General features: G+C 39.9%; 1 protein-coding gene across 1 annotated transcript in view; it reads left to right on the forward strand.

The window, feature by feature from the left end:
- The first annotated feature begins 2,512 nt into the window (after positions 1-2,512).
- Positions 2,513-17,530, forward strand: part of HUWE1 (HECT, UBA and WWE domain containing E3 ubiquitin protein ligase 1) — a 133,406-nt gene continuing 118,388 nt past the window's right edge. The window contains exons 1-4 of the mRNA XM_081115440.1: positions 2,513-2,622; positions 2,821-2,919; positions 8,527-8,663; positions 13,514-13,606. The gene's annotated coding sequence lies outside the window, so the exon portion shown is untranslated. The remainder of the gene's footprint in view (positions 2,623-2,820; positions 2,920-8,526; positions 8,664-13,513; positions 13,607-17,530) is intronic.

Here is a 17,530-nt window from a genome sequence, read left to right on the forward strand (position 1 = left end):
ACCGGTTTGGCTCGGTGGATGGAGCGTCAGCCTGCGGACTGAGGGGTCCCGGGTTCGATTCCGGTCGGGGGCATGTGCCTGGGTTGCGGGCACATCCCCAGTGGGAGATGTGCAGGAGGCGGCTGATCGGTGTTTCTCTCTCATCGATGTTTCTGACTCTCTGTCTCTCTCCCTTCCTCTCTGTAAAAGGTCAATGAAGTGTATTGAAAAGAAAAGGAAAAAAAAAAAAAAAGCCCAGTAGGGATTCTTATAGAACTTTACAAGCTAATTTAAAAATTCATCTGAAGGAAAATGCATGCGAATAGTCAAGATATTTGTGGGGGAAAAGACAGAGGGACTTGTCCTAGCAGATATGAAGTAATAATTTAAAGCTCAAGTGCTTAAACTGTAGTATTAGTGCTGGTATGAATTTTAGGACTATTGAACTGATGCTTTACATTCAAATGTATATACTTAGGAATTTGGTTTTTGATAAAAGGAAAGAATGATCTGTTCAATGAATGTTTAGGGCCCTAGAAAAATACGAAGTAATTAGTATTACAATGGAATAATATTCACATATTAAACATAACATTGTTAGAATATTTATGTGTTTTTTAATTGATTTTTAGAGAGAGAGAGGAAGGGACAGGGATAGAAACATGGATGAGAGAGAAACATCAACATTGATTGGCTGCCTCCTGCACGCCCCCTACTGGGGACTGAGTCCACAACCCTGGTGTGTGCCGGGGACTGGAATGAACAGGTAACCTCTTGGTTCCTGCGTCTAAGCTCAACCACTGAAACACAGGGGCCTGGCAACACTGTTAGAATATTTAGCAACTTAGAAAAATGTTTATCAAAAGCAATTTCAGAACACTAAAGAACTAAACATATACAATTCTAAAATGTTACGAGTAAATAAAGAACAATGTTTCTAATCTTGGTGTAGAAAGGCCTTCTTGTGCAAGATTCAAAATGCAAAAGCCATAAAAGAAAGGACTGATAAATTTGAATACATCAACATTTAAAACATCTATACACCCAAAGACCCCAAAAGGAAAGTTTAAAAATAAACAAAGGTCTGCAGAAAAAGAAAAAAAATAATCTCACACGTGTAACAATGGTTTATTTCCAGACTACAGAATTCAATAAGAAGAAGCCAAATAATCCAATTGAAAAATGGATGGAAGATATGAACAGGCAAGTCAAGAAACATGAGCAAATGACCAACAAACACATGAAAATATTCCTTAACCTTGCTAAAAATCAGAGAAACACAAGTAATGAAACATTTTTTACCCATCATATTGGAAAAACATACAAATGGTAGTTTAATACCCAGGATGAATAAACATTTAGGAAAAAATGGTTATTCTTATTCACTGCTAGTAGTATAAATTGAGTCTTCCTACATGGCAATTTGGTATTACATGTTAAGATGTCAAAATGTGCTGTCTTTGACCCATCTATTTCACTTCTCCGTATTTATCTTACAGAAATCTTTTAGGAAGCCCTGGCCAGGTAGCTCAGTTGGTTAGACCATCATCCTGAAACACCAAGGTTGTTGGTTCGATCCCGTCAGGGACATACAAGAAGCAACCAATGAAGGCATAAATAAGTGGAACAATAAATCAATGTTCATCTCTGTCTAAATTCAATAAATACAAAATTTCAAAAAGACATATGTTAGCAAATGCAGAGAAAGCATGTACAAGGATTTTCACTGCAGCAGTGTTAATAGTAAAAAAGCACTGTTATAGTAAAAGATTGAAAACAATATGTATTTATCAGTAGGTGACCATATCAATGTGGACTACTACTGTTCAGTATGTATAATGAATGAGGTAGATTTATATATACTAACATGGAAAGATCATCAAGCCAAAGTGAATGAAGCAATTAACAAAACTACATAAAATAGGATGCCATTTATATATATTTTAAAGGTAAAAAACACAAAATGAAGTTATGTATTCTCTACATGTGTATGGGAATGTAAGTGGAACTTTAAATTTATCTGTGTTGTGCATTTTATATGTTTTTATTGATTTTTAGAGAGTGAGAGAAGGAGAGAGAGAGAGAGAGAGAGAGAGAGAGAGAGAGAGAGAGAGGGGTAGAGAGAGAGATATGAATGGATGGAGGAGGGCTTACTATGTGCCAGAAGTGCCCTAAGGCTTTTCCTTGTGAACTCAGTGTGGTCTGCGCCCAAGTTGTCTACCGCCCTCATTCATGCTGTGTCCTCGCTTGCCCTCTTGCCCCCCATTCTTCCCAAGACAGCTGGAAAGATTGTTAATTTTTAAACGTAAATCAAATCCCGTCACCCTTCAGCGGCTTCCATCCTGCCTGGAATCAAATCCCAATTCCTTGGAGACCCTACTATATCCTTTATGGTTGAGTTTGCTGGGCCAGGAGTAGCTCAGGCGCGGTCCGGGGTAAGAGACCCGGGTTTTACTGAGGAGGGAGCGCCCTCCCCAAGGGACAGGGGCGGGGCTTTTGGAGGCGGGGGTGGAGCCTCGGATCGAGTGTGAGCACAGCCCGAAGGGGAGGCTTTCAGTGCAGGGCGAGCGAGGGGAGCGGGGCTGAAGCAGGGCCCCGGACCCGGCACGCTCCTGCGGGCCCCGCGGACCTATTGCCGCCGAGGTGAGCGTCTTCCCCCGGGGTTAGGGGGCGGGCTCGGCTCCCGCGGCCGCGGCGGCTCCTCGCTGGAGGTTGTTCCCACGGGACCGGGGCGGAAGCTCGGAGGTGGCGGCCTTGGGGATCCTGCGGGAGAGGCTGGTGAAGGGGCCAGGCGGCCTGTCCCAGTGCGCCCACCACCCCGCCTTCTCCCCCCTCCCGCAGACCCCGGCTCGCGCCAGCGGAGAGCTAGCCGCATCCTCGGGGGCAGCGGGACGGCGGCCGGCAGCGCGGCGAGACAGCGGCCGACAGTGGGGATGCGAGGTACCGGCATTAGCCGTGGCCAAGTGGCCCTAGAGGGAGTACAGGCCGGGCCTTCAGCGTTTCTCTCACGGGTTGGAGGAAGGCAGCCTCAGGGGAGGGGGAAGGCGATGGGCGGGCGGGCAGGCTTCGCGGGTAACTACTAGGCATTGTATTTGTATGTTTCGAGATCTAAATGGTACTACAACACGCAAATACATATTTATTTGGGCAGATTGCTTTTGAAAAACTTAATATGTCTTGCAGATCTTCCTTTTATCAGGGGATCTCAATTTGTCTGATGTATAAACAGCTGCATTGTATGATTGTACTACAGTTTATTTAACTATTTCCGGATTGATGTTTCTCTTTTGGGGGGGGGGAGGGGGCAATTACAAGCAATGCTATAATGAATGGGTTTGTATGTGTTTCATCCACATGTATGAGTATTTCTGTAGGAGAAATTCTTAGAAGAGTAATCTCTGGGTCAAGGTGTATATGCATTTTGAATTTTGATAGATTTGTCCAAATTGCCATCCCATAAGGCTATGTTAACTTACACTCTCCAATGTTGTGCGAGAATGCCCATTTTCCCACAATTGTGCAACACAAATTATTATAAATTTTTATAATTTTGACCAATTTAAAGGGCAGAAAATGGCATGTCATTGTTTTCATTTGCATTTCCCTGAATACTACTGAAGTTGAACATATTCTTTATTTGCCGGATTACAAAAGTAAATAGGCAAATAGCAATAGTCTTCCTATCTATAAGCAATAAGCATTTCGAAAATTTAATACTAGAAAAAAAACCCCATTCGCAATAGCAAGAAAAAACAAGTAAAAATACCTTGAAGTAAACTACAAAACTTTATTGAAGAATATAATAAAAGAACGTTTGCATACCCGGAGAAGGGATACATGCTTCTGGATAAGAAGTTTCAATTTTGTAGCGATGTCCGTTTTCCCCATGTTGTTTTATACAATTGATGCAATTTCAATAAATATACCAAGTTTTGGAACTTAATATGATTCTAAAGTTCATCTAGAAAAAAAGGCTAAGAATAACCGAGAAAATATCTTAAAAGATAAGTAAAAATGGGGGTATTTATACTACCAGATATTAAAATGTACTCTAAAGGAATACATTTAAATTACAATGGAAAGACAATGTATTAGAATAGAAAAGCTCACAATTAGAGCTAGATTGTATTCACTGGAGAAACATTGTTGCCTAGACGTGGAAAAACTGCCATATTAAATGCTACAAGCTTTCACGTTCTCCCCCCCCCCCACCCCCCAGGAAGCTTCAATTTTCCTTTGAGGGCTGACTCCTTTGTTTGGGAAAACCACTTTATTGGGTCTGTTGGTTAAGCCTCAGGAGTTAAAAATTAGTGGCTTTGTAGCTAGAACTAACGACGTGACCCTTTAGATTAAGATGGATTCGGGTTAGCCTGCAGTGCGGCGAGGACAGGAGTATGGATATTACCTATCTTAAAAAAAAATATTTTTCCCTATCTAATGGGAAAAATGTTATGTCATTGTTTTCATTTGTATTTGCATGCTTATTGTGAGACTGAACGTCTTTTATGTGTTAGTCCAGGTTAATATGTGATGCCTGGTGGCAGGTAACAATGGGAAACCCGTTTCTCTTTCAGAAGGGAGTTTGGCTAATTGGTACTGCTCTGCCTAGAAGCGTGAGAATAAACAGGTTGACTTTTTAAATTTTCCTCTAGCACTAGGCTCTAGACACCTTAGATCGGGGGCGGAGGCAGTTTTCAGGACATGGCCGAGATTTGGCGCTGAGCTGTGTCATCGCGAGGTTTGGCAGCCAGCACCGCAGTGGGTCGGAAACCTCGTGGTAGGCGAGATCCCTGCAGGACGGGAGGTTCCTCCCTTCCCCCCCAAAAAAACTCCCAGTCATTTTCGTGAAGATCCGCCTCTCTCCTTTTTAGGAGCGTGCACTGGGTCTCGCGAGAAACCGTGTTTCCTAAAGGCGAGGCGCGGGCGGCTTCCTGCGGTGATTTCAAAGGTCTCGTAGAGACTAAATGTAATATCGCGATGGTTGTCGGGCGCATGCGGGAGCCAGTGGCGGCAGGTTGACTCCGCCCCTCGACGCTTCGTGAGGTTGTGCGTCATTTGCTTTTTGCTTCGCGTAGGTTGAGAGCGGAGCCGTAGCGACTTCGGCTTTGGTGGAAGGAGGGGGTCTGGGAAGGGCTGGGCTCTCGCTTTTCCCGTTTGGTAGAGGTTCTCGCGGGATCGCGCAGAGGCAGTCGCGGTTCGACTACAGACTGCAGCAGCAGCCTGGGAGGCGGCAGCAGCGTCTTCGGCTCGTGCTGTTCTTAGCCCATGAGTTCTCGCGGGAGTGGCGTTACGTCCTCGTGGGATCCTTTGGCAGTGGCGGAGGTAGCTTGGAGGTGGGGGGGTAGTGACTAGGGTCGGTCCGCTTGCTGTTAAGATGGCGGCGGAAGCTTATGTCTGTCCGGTTAGGACGAGAGACTGAGGTGTCGGCTGTCCGCATTTGTGACGCCTCTAAGGTACCCGGCGTGGAGGTGACGATTGGCGGAACGCCGAGGAGCCGAGAAACCGAACCTTGGGCGAAGACCACCCCGTCTGTGATCGGTTGAAGCGACACCATTTCTCTGGCTTCAACCGCGTGTGGGCCCGCTTTTGCCCCACCAGTCAGTCAACGCCTCCGTTGTCGCCGCCGCAGTGGGCAGATTGGAAAGGGTGGCGGGGGGGTGGGGGGGGCGGGAGTCCTGTAGTTCCTGGGATGTGTGGTTGGGGGTTAGATTTGGCTGGGAGGAGAGGAGGACTAACGATGACTAGTTCTGCCCCCTCCCTTACCTTTTAGCGGGCCCGCCTCCGCTCTCCACCCCTGCGGCCGCCCAAATCAATCACCTAGTTTTTCTTGAGCTGGTGTCTACTTCCCGAACTCCCATGGTCTTTGACTAAGAGTTCAAGCTTTGATGCTTCTGATGTAATCCTCCCATTTCTCCCCTAATTCTGTGATCCCATTGAATCTTCTCCATCTACATGGATATTTAAGGCTGTACTTGAGGAGGAGGCAATACATTTCCTTGTCATCTCTTGTCCAGTCCTACTAAGGAAGAGCTTAGCCCAAGTCCCCTATCCCGTCCGGCTTCCCTCTTCCATTGGTCCTCTTAACGCAGGTGATGAATAGAACCTTTCCAGTTCTCTTCATTTATTTCATCATTATGGATGGAGCCATAGCAGCCTTCCCGTTTTCTCAGTTCTTTGTGCTTTATGACCCCAATCTAAGCACAGGGCACCGATTCCTCCAACTCTGCATGCTGTTCTTAGGCGGAACAGTGAATGGGTTGGTGGTTGGATGGTTGCTGTCTTTGTGACCTCTTTATTCTGGGGGTTGTTAGAGTTTTCCCTTCTTCATAACAAACCGCCCCCCCCCCCCGCAAAAAAAAACCCCCCACCAAAAAAGCTGTAGAGGGTAACCCTCCTGCAAACCAAATTTTTGTCCTACACCCCGCAAGCCCCCTCGAAAGCTTGGGAACTGCCCCTTTATCTTACCTTGCTCTGAGGTCCTGCGACCTCTTGGTCTATGGGAATCTGTCTTTGCTTCTGACCACCTTTTACATGCTACTCACGTCTTAATCCTTCTATTCCCTGTCCCCTTCTCCCGATACTCTTTTTTCAGCAGCTGAATTCCCTAGAGAAAAGATACTTAACTATCGGGCTCTGCTACATTCCCCCTTCCCCACGTGCTAGAAAATGAAATAGCCTCTCAATCGTTACCGTGCTACTTTTTTTCTACTCCCACCATTCCATCATTACAAAAGACAATTAATTGCCTATTTCTTTCCTTTTTAGGTTTCATGTTCAGTATCATTTTAGCCCCAATGTTGCCTAGATTGAGAAATCAACATTCCCCAGTCAAAGGAAGGCAGCCTAGTATGGTGGAAATACTCTGTGCTTTGGATATATGTTGAACTTTGTGACCATGGTCAAATGACTTTTCATATTCTCAGGTTTTTCATCCGTATAATGGGGACAGCAGCACTTGTATTTGCTAGACATTTTGTGAAGTGCCTGACTTGTGGTTACTTTTTCTTAGTGTAAGAATATTTTTTCAGATACATCTGTGTTATGTGGTAGTTTTATGATCTAGGAAAGAATAAGAGATTTTATTCCTTTAACTGTAATTTTTTCATATATTTCTAGGCCAGTCCTATCAGTTTTGTATTTTTTTCCTCTTCATAGGCCAAACTATCTTCGAGGGTTCCCAATGTTTGGATATGATTCCCACCTGCATTAACCTTTTAGTCAAGGAATTTTAGTGCAAAATCACTATCCCAGAATAACTACCAGCCATAATATTCTTCTCAAGAACTGCCCCCCCCCCCCGACTTTGTCTTTTAGAAAGAGTGCCTGGTCCCTTGCTTCTTCCGCCTATTCCTTCCAAGGCAGTCTGTTTTGTCATTTATCCTAGATGAGATTTGGTGCCATGCTTTTCATGGTGGTGATAAAGGGAACTTTTGCTAGCTAGTTCAAATGTTTATAGTGCTTTTTCCTTACCTCCATTGTTTGGTTTATCTCAGATCAGTGTAGGATCTGCTGTTATCCTGGGCAGGATAATTCCTATCTGAGAGAATATAGAAAGGTTGTTTGGGATACCAGGCTTCTTTTCAAAGGGAATTATTCCCAGTTTTTTAATACATTACCTTGTGTTATTCTTTTGATATTTTATGTTTTCAACTATTCTAACTAAATAAAAGTGACTGTTCAATATGGAGGTAGTTTTCTTACTGTTCTATTTTGATTAGACCAATATTAAAGTGAGTGCTTTTTTTTCTAATTACCTTGGTGGGTGATGGGGTTTGAAATAATAATATGATTATGAAAAGTTCACCTAGGATTAAAAATTTACTGTGGGTAACCATCCAGTAATTAACTATATGTGGACACTAAAGTCCTTTGGAGGTAATAGAATTTTCCTCTTTCATGGGAGGTCAGGGGATCACTTTCTGTTTTTAGATTTTGCTTTGATGTTCTTTACAATGGGTCAGCAATGATCAGAAATTAACCTTAATTTGACTCTTGTCATGTAGAACTAGAATAAATCTGGGAATGACAATCTAGGTGTGGCCTAAAAGGTTTAATGTATTCTAGGTAGATCTCTCAGAGGAAGGAGTGGAAATACCAGTTAAAAACTTTGTCTAAGGTTCAGTGGCAAAGTTCAACCTGAGTTTCTAGGGTGTTTATCATTCGTCTCCCAGTGTGGCCAAAAAGCATGTATAAAGGTGAACATTTTTTTGTGCATGCAATTTTTTTTTTACCAAAAATAATAAATTTACCTTGGTGTATCAGTTTATCATGAGAATAAATTGGTTAAAAATAATCACTATCTTCTGTAAGTTACATTTGGATTGAGAACTGAGTTGTGTTCTCAGGGGGTGTTAAATTAGAAGACTTGTTTTAGCTGTTGGTTCTGAATTGTTACTGCTTAAAGCAGGTCCTGAAAAATGTAAATTGATATGTGAGGGCGATTGCTTAAGAAATAATAACTGTGATTATGTTTGAACATTGATATAATAATGGTTAACTCCCCTACACCCTAATAAATGTTTGTGTATCCCCCACCTTTTTTTGTAGGTACATCAGTAGTCTGACCTGAGTGTGTTAGTACTCCAGAGGAACCAGCAGACCAACTTGGTCAGAAAGGTTCAGAAAGCTGTTGGAGCAGTGTTGGTATTTCCCACCAGGATGAGTATGATTGGCTGTGATTTTAGGTTAGTTTTTTTAAATCTTTGTGGGTAGTATTTGTATTTTACTTCCTGGAATGGAGATGTTGGGGGTGTATGTATTTTCCATTGTGTAATTGAGTTACTCTGGTTTCTAACATGGTTCTGAAGTGGCACTAGTTCTTGTATTTAAGTGGGGCTTATTACTGAATTAAACTGTTTGAATGAATTCTGTCTGTACATGATTTTTTAATTCACCTTAAGTATCATTCAAAAAAATAAAATTACAAGATTTGTCTAACCAGTTCTGTTTTAAAGACCTATGGAAATTTTCAAACCTACAAAAATTGGATGGTATAATGATCCCCCTGTGTACCTATTACCACCTTTTAAGTTATCAACGTGTACCCATTCTGTTTCATCTATACTTCTCCCCACTGCCCCCCCCCCCAACTATTTTGAAATAAATCCCTACTGTCTATTTTTATTTGCAAATATTTGTATCTTTAAAATATAAGGGCTGTATAGACATAACCTGAAAACCATTATTACAACTCAAAAAAATTTATGCTTTTTAAAAATATCAAAGATGAAACTGGTGTTCAGATTTGATAGTTTGAATTAGGATCCGAAGAAAGTCCATTTATCACAAAGGATTGATGTGGCTCTTAAATATAGTTTAATCTGCAAGTTCCCTCCCTTTTGTATGTTTCTTTTCCTTCTGATTTATTTGTTGAAAAACTTGTCCTATAGTTTTCCCACATTTGTTGATGATATACTGGTATTGGTATCCAACCTATTCTTGCTAATATGATAAAGACCTTGGAGGAACTCATTATAATAGAACAATGGCAGTAATCTCCTGTATCCCAGTTGGAGTTGATACTGCTGGCCTAGGCACTATCCCAAAATAACTAGTCATGGATTCTTTTTTTCTGTGGCAGAGTCTGATTTAATTGATACCTGACTTCAGTTCCATGTCTTGGCCCTGCTTACTGCTCCACATGAAAAGTAGGCCTCCTTGTGGAAGAAGCTAATGTTTCCTAGATAATGACCTGATTGTGCCTTTGGGGTTTTTCATCACGGTTTCAATTTCCTTAGGTAGTTTAGTTATTTTTATACTATGTCATAATGTTGCTTTTTATTCTTTTGATGTTGGTATCTCAGCTACTCTGACCCATAACTTCTAAGCTATTGAGTCTTAGTGATGAGTTCCTCTGGCTGTAATACACTTTTTGAAATGGCAGTACTAAACAATTTTTGAGAGCTTGCACTTACATCCTGATTTCCAGTTATTTTACACAACTGTAGTTTTCCTGTTAGTATTTTTCATTTTATTTATTCTGGAAATGATGTTTTTCTACCCCCTTTCCCCCAGCATAAAGTCCTTTAAACTGTTCATTTTTAAAAATATATATTTTTTTTTCAGGAAGGGAGAAGGAGAGAGAGAAACATTAATGATGAGAGAGAATCATTGATTGGCTGCCTCCTATACGCTCCCTACTGGGGATCAATCTGGGCATGTGCCCTTGACCGAACTCGAACCTGGGACCCTTCAGTCCACAAGCCGACACTCTATCCACTGAGCCAAACCAGCTCGGGCTATACTGTTTATTTCTTTCCTTGGATAACATTGGCCATTCTGGGATCTACTGTCTGTCTTTTTCACGGTCAGAACCTGAGAAAGGAAGTTGGACACAGACTCCAGCCAGCCTTTGACTTAAGCACAAATAGAGGCAGAGCAAGGTCATTTGTGCCTACCTGAAAAATGAGAGTGATTGATTCCAAGTTGAAGGGGTAAAGAGGGTATACAGGTCATAAATGAAAGTTTTGGGGGTATTAAATGAAATATGAGTGTGAATCCAGTGCTATGGATCATGAGTTCAGACTTTAGTTCTTTGTTATTAATGGAGAAATCAGATCACTAGTTGAAAATAGATGAGTATTAAATAAGTGATTTCTTGGGAAATGCAGTGAAGTTCATTTAACAAAAAAAATTTCAAGCATGTTAGATGTGATTAGATATTTACTCTTGTAAGTTTTCTGTAGTTAGAAAGTTTGAATAGGTCACTTAAACCTGAGTTTGTGAAACTAGGATAACTAGATTTTTGGGACAGAGCTTTACACATAGGCATTTTATTATTTGAATTGTTTCCAGAGTTCTTAACAGTTACAACTTTACAGTGGAAATGCTGTTGGATTTTTTTTTCTTCTGTTGTATGTTTTAACCCATGGTTTCAAAGTATTATTGAAATGCCAAACTTGGTTGCTCTGAAAATATGTGCTCTTTACAGTCCTTGTTACCTCTCCTGCAGTTAGATTAAGTTGCTAAAATCTGATGTGTAGCTACAACCATATTAGGCTGCTTTACAATGATCTCACCATTTATAAGGTTGATAGTCATAAGCACTTGGGTTCTGGGTGTTTTGCTGTATTGTTCTCTGACTCGTTTTCTCAATGACTGGTTACCAGATGTTTAATATGTTAATGTCAGGGATAATTCAACTCCAGAGATTCTTTGGAAGCCTCCTCATTTGATGTGTCATAGGGGTTGAGTTGCTAAAACTTGATGTACTTGTTGACCAACTTGGTCTTCTGGTTATAGCAATGCTTTCAGATAGTGAAGGAGTGGCTCGCTATGAGTAAAACAACTATGTACTTTGTTTGGGCTGTTAACCTGAGCATTTTCAACTTCTAGTTCCCTTAGAAAGTTTTTAACCATTTGGCTTTAAAAATTACAGTGGTGACATGGATTGGTCCCAGAATGTGATTTTACAGAAAGTTGGAACTTGTTTTAGCTTCTTATGAATGTATCATTAAATGGAGATTGGTATTGTAGATCGATTCAGTCTGGATTGCTAGTGGACTAGATCCGTGATCGGCAAACTGCGGCTCGAGAGCCACATGGGGCTCTTTGGCCCCTTGAGTGTGGCTCTTCCTAAGCCTTAGGAGTACCCTAATAAACTTAATAACAATGTACCCACCTATATAGTTTAAGTTTAAAAAATTTGGCTCTCGAAAGAAATTTCAATCGTTGTACTGTTGATATTTGGCTCTGTTGACTAATGAGTTTGCTGACCACTGGACTAGATGGAATATGAAAGTTCTTTTCAAACTTGAGATTCTGATTGTGTAATCTTAGCTATTGAGAAAGAAAGTGATCTTTCCTTTTCAATAATCTTTAAGTAATAACAAAAAAGGGACTAGGAGTAGGGAGATGCAAATTATTCTGGAATAATCATTTAGATTTTAAAGATTGGTAAGTGAACATGCTGCCATGAATTTATGTACCATCTTTAGCATAACCCAGGTTTTAAGTCCTTATAACTAGATACCAGAGGTAATTACTCTGGAAATACTTGGGTGTGTTGTATTTGGTGACTATTTATGTTTTGGAACACTTTTGGAAGATTGCTTTAATGATTTCATTATTTGCTGCAATTATTTTCTTACTTGCCTATCTTTATAGTGAAGCATATTTCTCCTGGCCTTTACTTTTTTGTTTTTTTATACTTCCACTGCTAATTATTTATTATTACATTCTGCCAATTGAGTTTTTAGAGATGGAAGTACCTTTCAGGACAATAATTAAGAACACTGGAGCCAAACTCCCTGGGTTCAGGTTTTGACCTCACTTTTTTTTTTTTTAACCAGCTCTGTCATCTTGTGCAAATTATTTAACCTCTGTGCCACAGTTCTTAATCTGTAAGATGGTAATAATAGTGTTATCTACTTCATAGGGTTTTGCAGAAGTTTAGCTGAGTTAATGCATATAAAATGCTTAGAACAATCGTTCTAAACTTAATGGAACATTAGAATCACCTAGAGGGCTTGCTAAAACACAAATTGCTGGGCTCCACCCCCAGATTTCCTGATTCTGTAAGTGGGTAACGTGTTGAGAATTTGCATTTCCAACAATTTCCCAAGAGATGTTGGTGAGCTGGGGAACAATGCTAGGCATAGAGTGTTAACTGGTGTGTGTTTTTTTCTGGACTACTTTCTCAGTCCCTGAGTAAAAATACTTCACTCTTCAGTGCTGTTTAGTACTGCCTTCATCTAGAAGCAGTTTTGAAATATTTTGTTAAAGTGGTTTTCAAAATATGGCCTAATATCAGTATCAGCAGTATCACCTGGGAATCTGTCAGAAATTCACATTCTCAGGTTCCACTCTTGCCTGTATTTTTTAAATGTGTCTTGCCTGAACTGGGGTGTCTTAGACTCTTTGAACAGCTTTATTGAGATAGAATTCACATCCTATACAATTCGCCCATTCAAAGTATCCATTGGTTTTTAGTATGTTCACATTTGTACAACCATTACCACATCAGTTTTAGAACATTTTCCTCACTTTATGTTTTTATATATTTGTATATTCTGGGCATTTCATACAAATGGAATCATGCCGTATATAAGCAGCTTTCATGTGATTAAAATGTTTTTCTAATTGCAAAAAGTAGAATACAGGTAAAGAAAACCACCCAAAAACAATTTATAGTTAAATTATTTTAAGGCAAACAATTTTGTAACTACTACCCTATCAAGAATTAAAACTCTGCCTGTCACCTAGAAGTCCTTCCATGTGCCCATCCCAATCACAGCATCCTCCCTCTCTCAGAAAGTATCTGCTGTCCTGACTTTATAGTAATCACTTCTTTGCATTTTGGTATGGTTTTATTATCCAAGTGTGCTCCCTAGATAGTATAATTTACTTTGTCCATTTTTAAAAACTTGATTAGTCTTTTAGATATCTACAGTATAATTTCCCTTTTTTGCTTTTTCCCTATACTATGCCTGTTGAACTCAGGCCATTTGACCTGTAATTTTCCACAGACTGAATTTTTCTGGTTGCATACTCGGCACAGTTCAACATGTTCCTCTGTCCTCTGTATTTTCTGCAGATTGACAGCTGGATCCAGAGGCTTTATAACTTCAGGTTCATTCCCTTTGGCAAGAATATTGGCAGTGCTGTGTTCATTCACAATATTCATCAGGTTGTAATGATGTCTTGGATGTTTTTTTATGTTAACAGCTATTGCTGTCGATAGCTTAGATCTGTTAATTCATTGAAAGTGTCAAAATAGTGATGTTCTAACTCCATCATTTTATTTTCATATATTAGCTGGAATAATTTTATAAGGTTACTCAGTGATATAACTTATATAAGAAGGGCAGGAAAAATGCTTCATTTAAAAATTTTTTCTGGCTCTAGCTGGTTTGGTTCAGTGGATAGAGCGTTAGCCTGTGGACTGAAGGGTCCCGCGTTTGATTCTGGTCAATAGCACATCCCCGGTTGCCGACTTGATCCCTGGTGGGGGGCGTGCAGGAGGCAGCCGATCAATGTTACTCTCTCATCATTGATGTTTCTATCTCTCCCTCTCCCTTCCTCTGTGAAATAATAAAAATATATTTAAAAAAATTTTTTTTTGGCCACTTAACACTTTGGGCAAGTAACCTAACCTGTCAGTTGCCTCTGTGGAAAATGCCATAGTCTTGGGTATTAAATGAGGAAATGTAACATTAGTACACTATAGGTAGTCAGTAGATAATAATTTCTTTAACATTCTGTTTTGCTTAATGCTTCCAACAGCAGGAGTGGGCAGTCATTGTGGTGAACTGATGGCCAGTTAGCAAAACATGCCTGGACCCTTCAAGTCTGTGTTGGGATCATCAGATGGTGGAAAGGAGTGGGGTTTGTTCTTTGGTCATTCGGGGTCTAAGGCTCTGATTGATTATAACGGAATGTTCCACCAGAGTAGTTTTTCACTTTTCCAAGGCTCAAGACTCACATTTATACCCTATGAAGTGTCTTACCCAGTTCTATGGTGATGTGCAATACATTGGTTGCCCTGGTCTCCCTCCATCTACACAGCCCCCTATTTTTCAAGCTTATTCTGTTCAGGGTTCCGCTGTAACCTTAGTAACCCATAATGAATCTTCCTTATAGGCATCAGTATCACTATTAACATATTTGATTGGCCCATATATAGCAGGTTAGAAAATAGGTAAATATTCTTTTTATATAAAAGTACAGCACTAGATACATAGTAAGTGCTTAATAAATTGGAAACTTTTAAAGTTAACATTCTATCCCCCCCCCCGCTCACATCTTACCTCTCTTCATTCAATTAAATAAGTACTATGAGCTGGGAACATAGAATGAATGAAAGTTGGTCTCTGCTCTTGAGAAACTCACAGCTTAAAGTTCCTTAGCCTTTTCCTTTGTGTTATCATTTCTTCCCCCTGCTTTGTCCATGCATAATATAATCTATTGTTTCTCAAAGTTCTTCTTAGCTCTGATTCCCTCCCCGTCCTTTGAGACTGCTGATATGTGAGAAAGCCTGCAGTTGTCTTCTGTGAATACAGAGTAATATCAAGAAAAACCTTTGGGCCAAGATTAGATTCCAAAGTGGTACATGTGGTTGACACTACAGTATCAGTTTATGGTCTTTAGATGGACCTACACCTGGTCTCCAGCTTCTGTCCTGTTGCTTTGTCTTCTTCTGACCTACTTCATCCACCCAGATGTTTGTTACATAAAGATAGAGGCTCCTTGTTGGCCCACAGACTGAAGAGTCCCGGGTTCAATTCTGGTCAAGGGCACATACCTCGGTTGCAGGCTCGATCCCTGGCCCTGGTTGAGGCACATGCCAGAGGCAACCAGTCGATTGTCTCTCTCACATCGATGTTTCTCTCTCTTGCCCCCCTTCCCTTCTAGTCTCTCTAAAATCAATGGAAAAATATCCTCAGGTGGAGATTAACAACAAAAAATAAATAAAATAAAAAAATAGAGACTCCTAAACCCAAGTTGATCTATTTAGTATAGGGGTCCTCAAACTTTTTAAACAGGGGGCCAGTTCACTGTCCCTCAGACCGTTGGAGGGCCGGACTATAGTTTAAAAAAAACAAAACTATGAACAAATTCCTATGCACACTGCACATATCTTATTTTGAAGTAAAAAAACAAAACGGGAACAAATACAGTGTTTGTATTTGCATGTGGCCTGCGGGCCATAGTTTGAGGACCCCTGATCTAGTATGTAAAGGGACAGCTGTACTTCTTATAAACTAGGATTTGAGTGGACCTAGGGTTTAATCACGGAATTTTCATTCTCATCTATAAAATGGTAATCAAGAAGCTTACTTAATCAGCTGCTGTAAGCATTAAAGTGAGATGATGTATTTTAAAATGTTTAAATTATAGAGTGCCCTACAATGATAAAGCTGTTGTAATTTATGTAAAATAAATACTTAATAGCTATGTTACTTGGGGCAAATTACTTTAGCACTAAGCCCGTTTCCTAGTCCTTTAAGTGGGGCTGATGATAACCCATTCACTCAACAAGTATTTGAGGGCATAGTACTGTCAGATACTGGGAATACAGAGATAAGCAACTAGAGAATGGAGGGCAGCATGGTTTACTATGGGAGGGAGACCTATAAATCACACTCAAAGGGATCAGTACAATAACATGAGAAGTGAACAGAATTGGCTGTAGCATTTTACAGGAGGGCATCAGAGAATGTTACATAGTAATTTTGTTAGATTTAAACAAGATACATGAAAAGTACATCATGGACTCAAAATGCTATACAAGTTAAGTTAAATGTATCCCAAATGTATCAATTGCCTCAACCATTGTTTCATTTCCTCACAAGACTTGTACTTTAGATGCATTTATTTCTTTTAGCTTGATGTTACGAACTCCTGAAGGGTGTTATGTATTCCTATAGTAGAGTAGCCTGAAACTAATAACTTTATAATCTGAAAGGATTATTTTCAGGCACTTTATCATAATTTTCAGTTTCTATTACTGAATTAATTTAGAAGAAACTAGAAAATGTATTGTTTCAGAAAAAGATTCCTACTCCTACTACATATTCAGTCACCATTAACATTTTGTGTTCTCATGTTTTTTAAAACAATATGTTTTTATTGCTTTTAGAGAGAGGGGAAGGGAAGGGGAGAGAGAGAAAGAGAGAGAGAGATCAGTTGCCTCCCGTTTGCACCCCGACCTGAGACTGAACCTGCAGCCTGGGCCTGTGCCCTCACCAGGAATCAAACCAGCATCCTTTTGCTGCAAGGGATGATGCTTCACCAACTGAGCCACACAGGCCAGGGCAGTATGTTCTCATCTTAATGATAAGAGTAACATTTAGAAAATTTGGGATGTGGTTTTTCAATAATAGGAACTGAAAAATGTCTAATAACAAGAATAGATACTCAAACTAAGCATCAGAAATGCAAATTAAGATATCTCTTTTAACCATTAGAATGGCAAAAAGAAATTTTTTTTTTAAAATAGTGAGTCCTAGCAGAAATATAGGGAAAAGTCTGGTCTTATATAATGCCCACAGCGGTATAAATTAATACTGCTATTTTGGAGATAATTTTGGCAAGTTGCAAGATAGTATCGATTATAGGATGCTATTTATAAGTGTTTTTTAAACTGTGGTAAACTTGTTAATATTTATTTGGGAGGAGTGGTTTATAGGATGCTATTTATAAGCTTTTTAAACTGTGGTAAACTGTTAATATTTATTTGGGAGGAGTGGTGAAAAAGAATTTGAGCTTGTTCTATAATATTTGCATTTCTGTTTCTGAGAAATTTTAAATATACTGAAGAGTACAGAGAATAATATAATAACCCCTTTCCTACCCCTCCCCGAATTGATAATTTTTAACATTTATTTTTGCCTCAAGTCTTTTAGAGGGGAGGTAATACTTTTTCACCCAGTGTGCCCTTCCCTTCTATGAGCATTACCATGAATTGCTTGGATTTTTATACCATGAGAATGGTATAAATTACTCAGGTAAGTAGAAATTCAAAAACTATGTGCTGTCCACACAACAATCTGTTATCTCTTGTGTAATATTAAATTTACATACTATTTTAGAGTTTGTGAAATTTTAATCA

This window comes from Myotis nattereri (genome assembly GCF_964212035.1).
Source record: "Myotis nattereri genome assembly, chromosome: X".
NCBI classification, from domain to species: domain Eukaryota; kingdom Metazoa; phylum Chordata; class Mammalia; order Chiroptera; family Vespertilionidae; genus Myotis; species Myotis nattereri.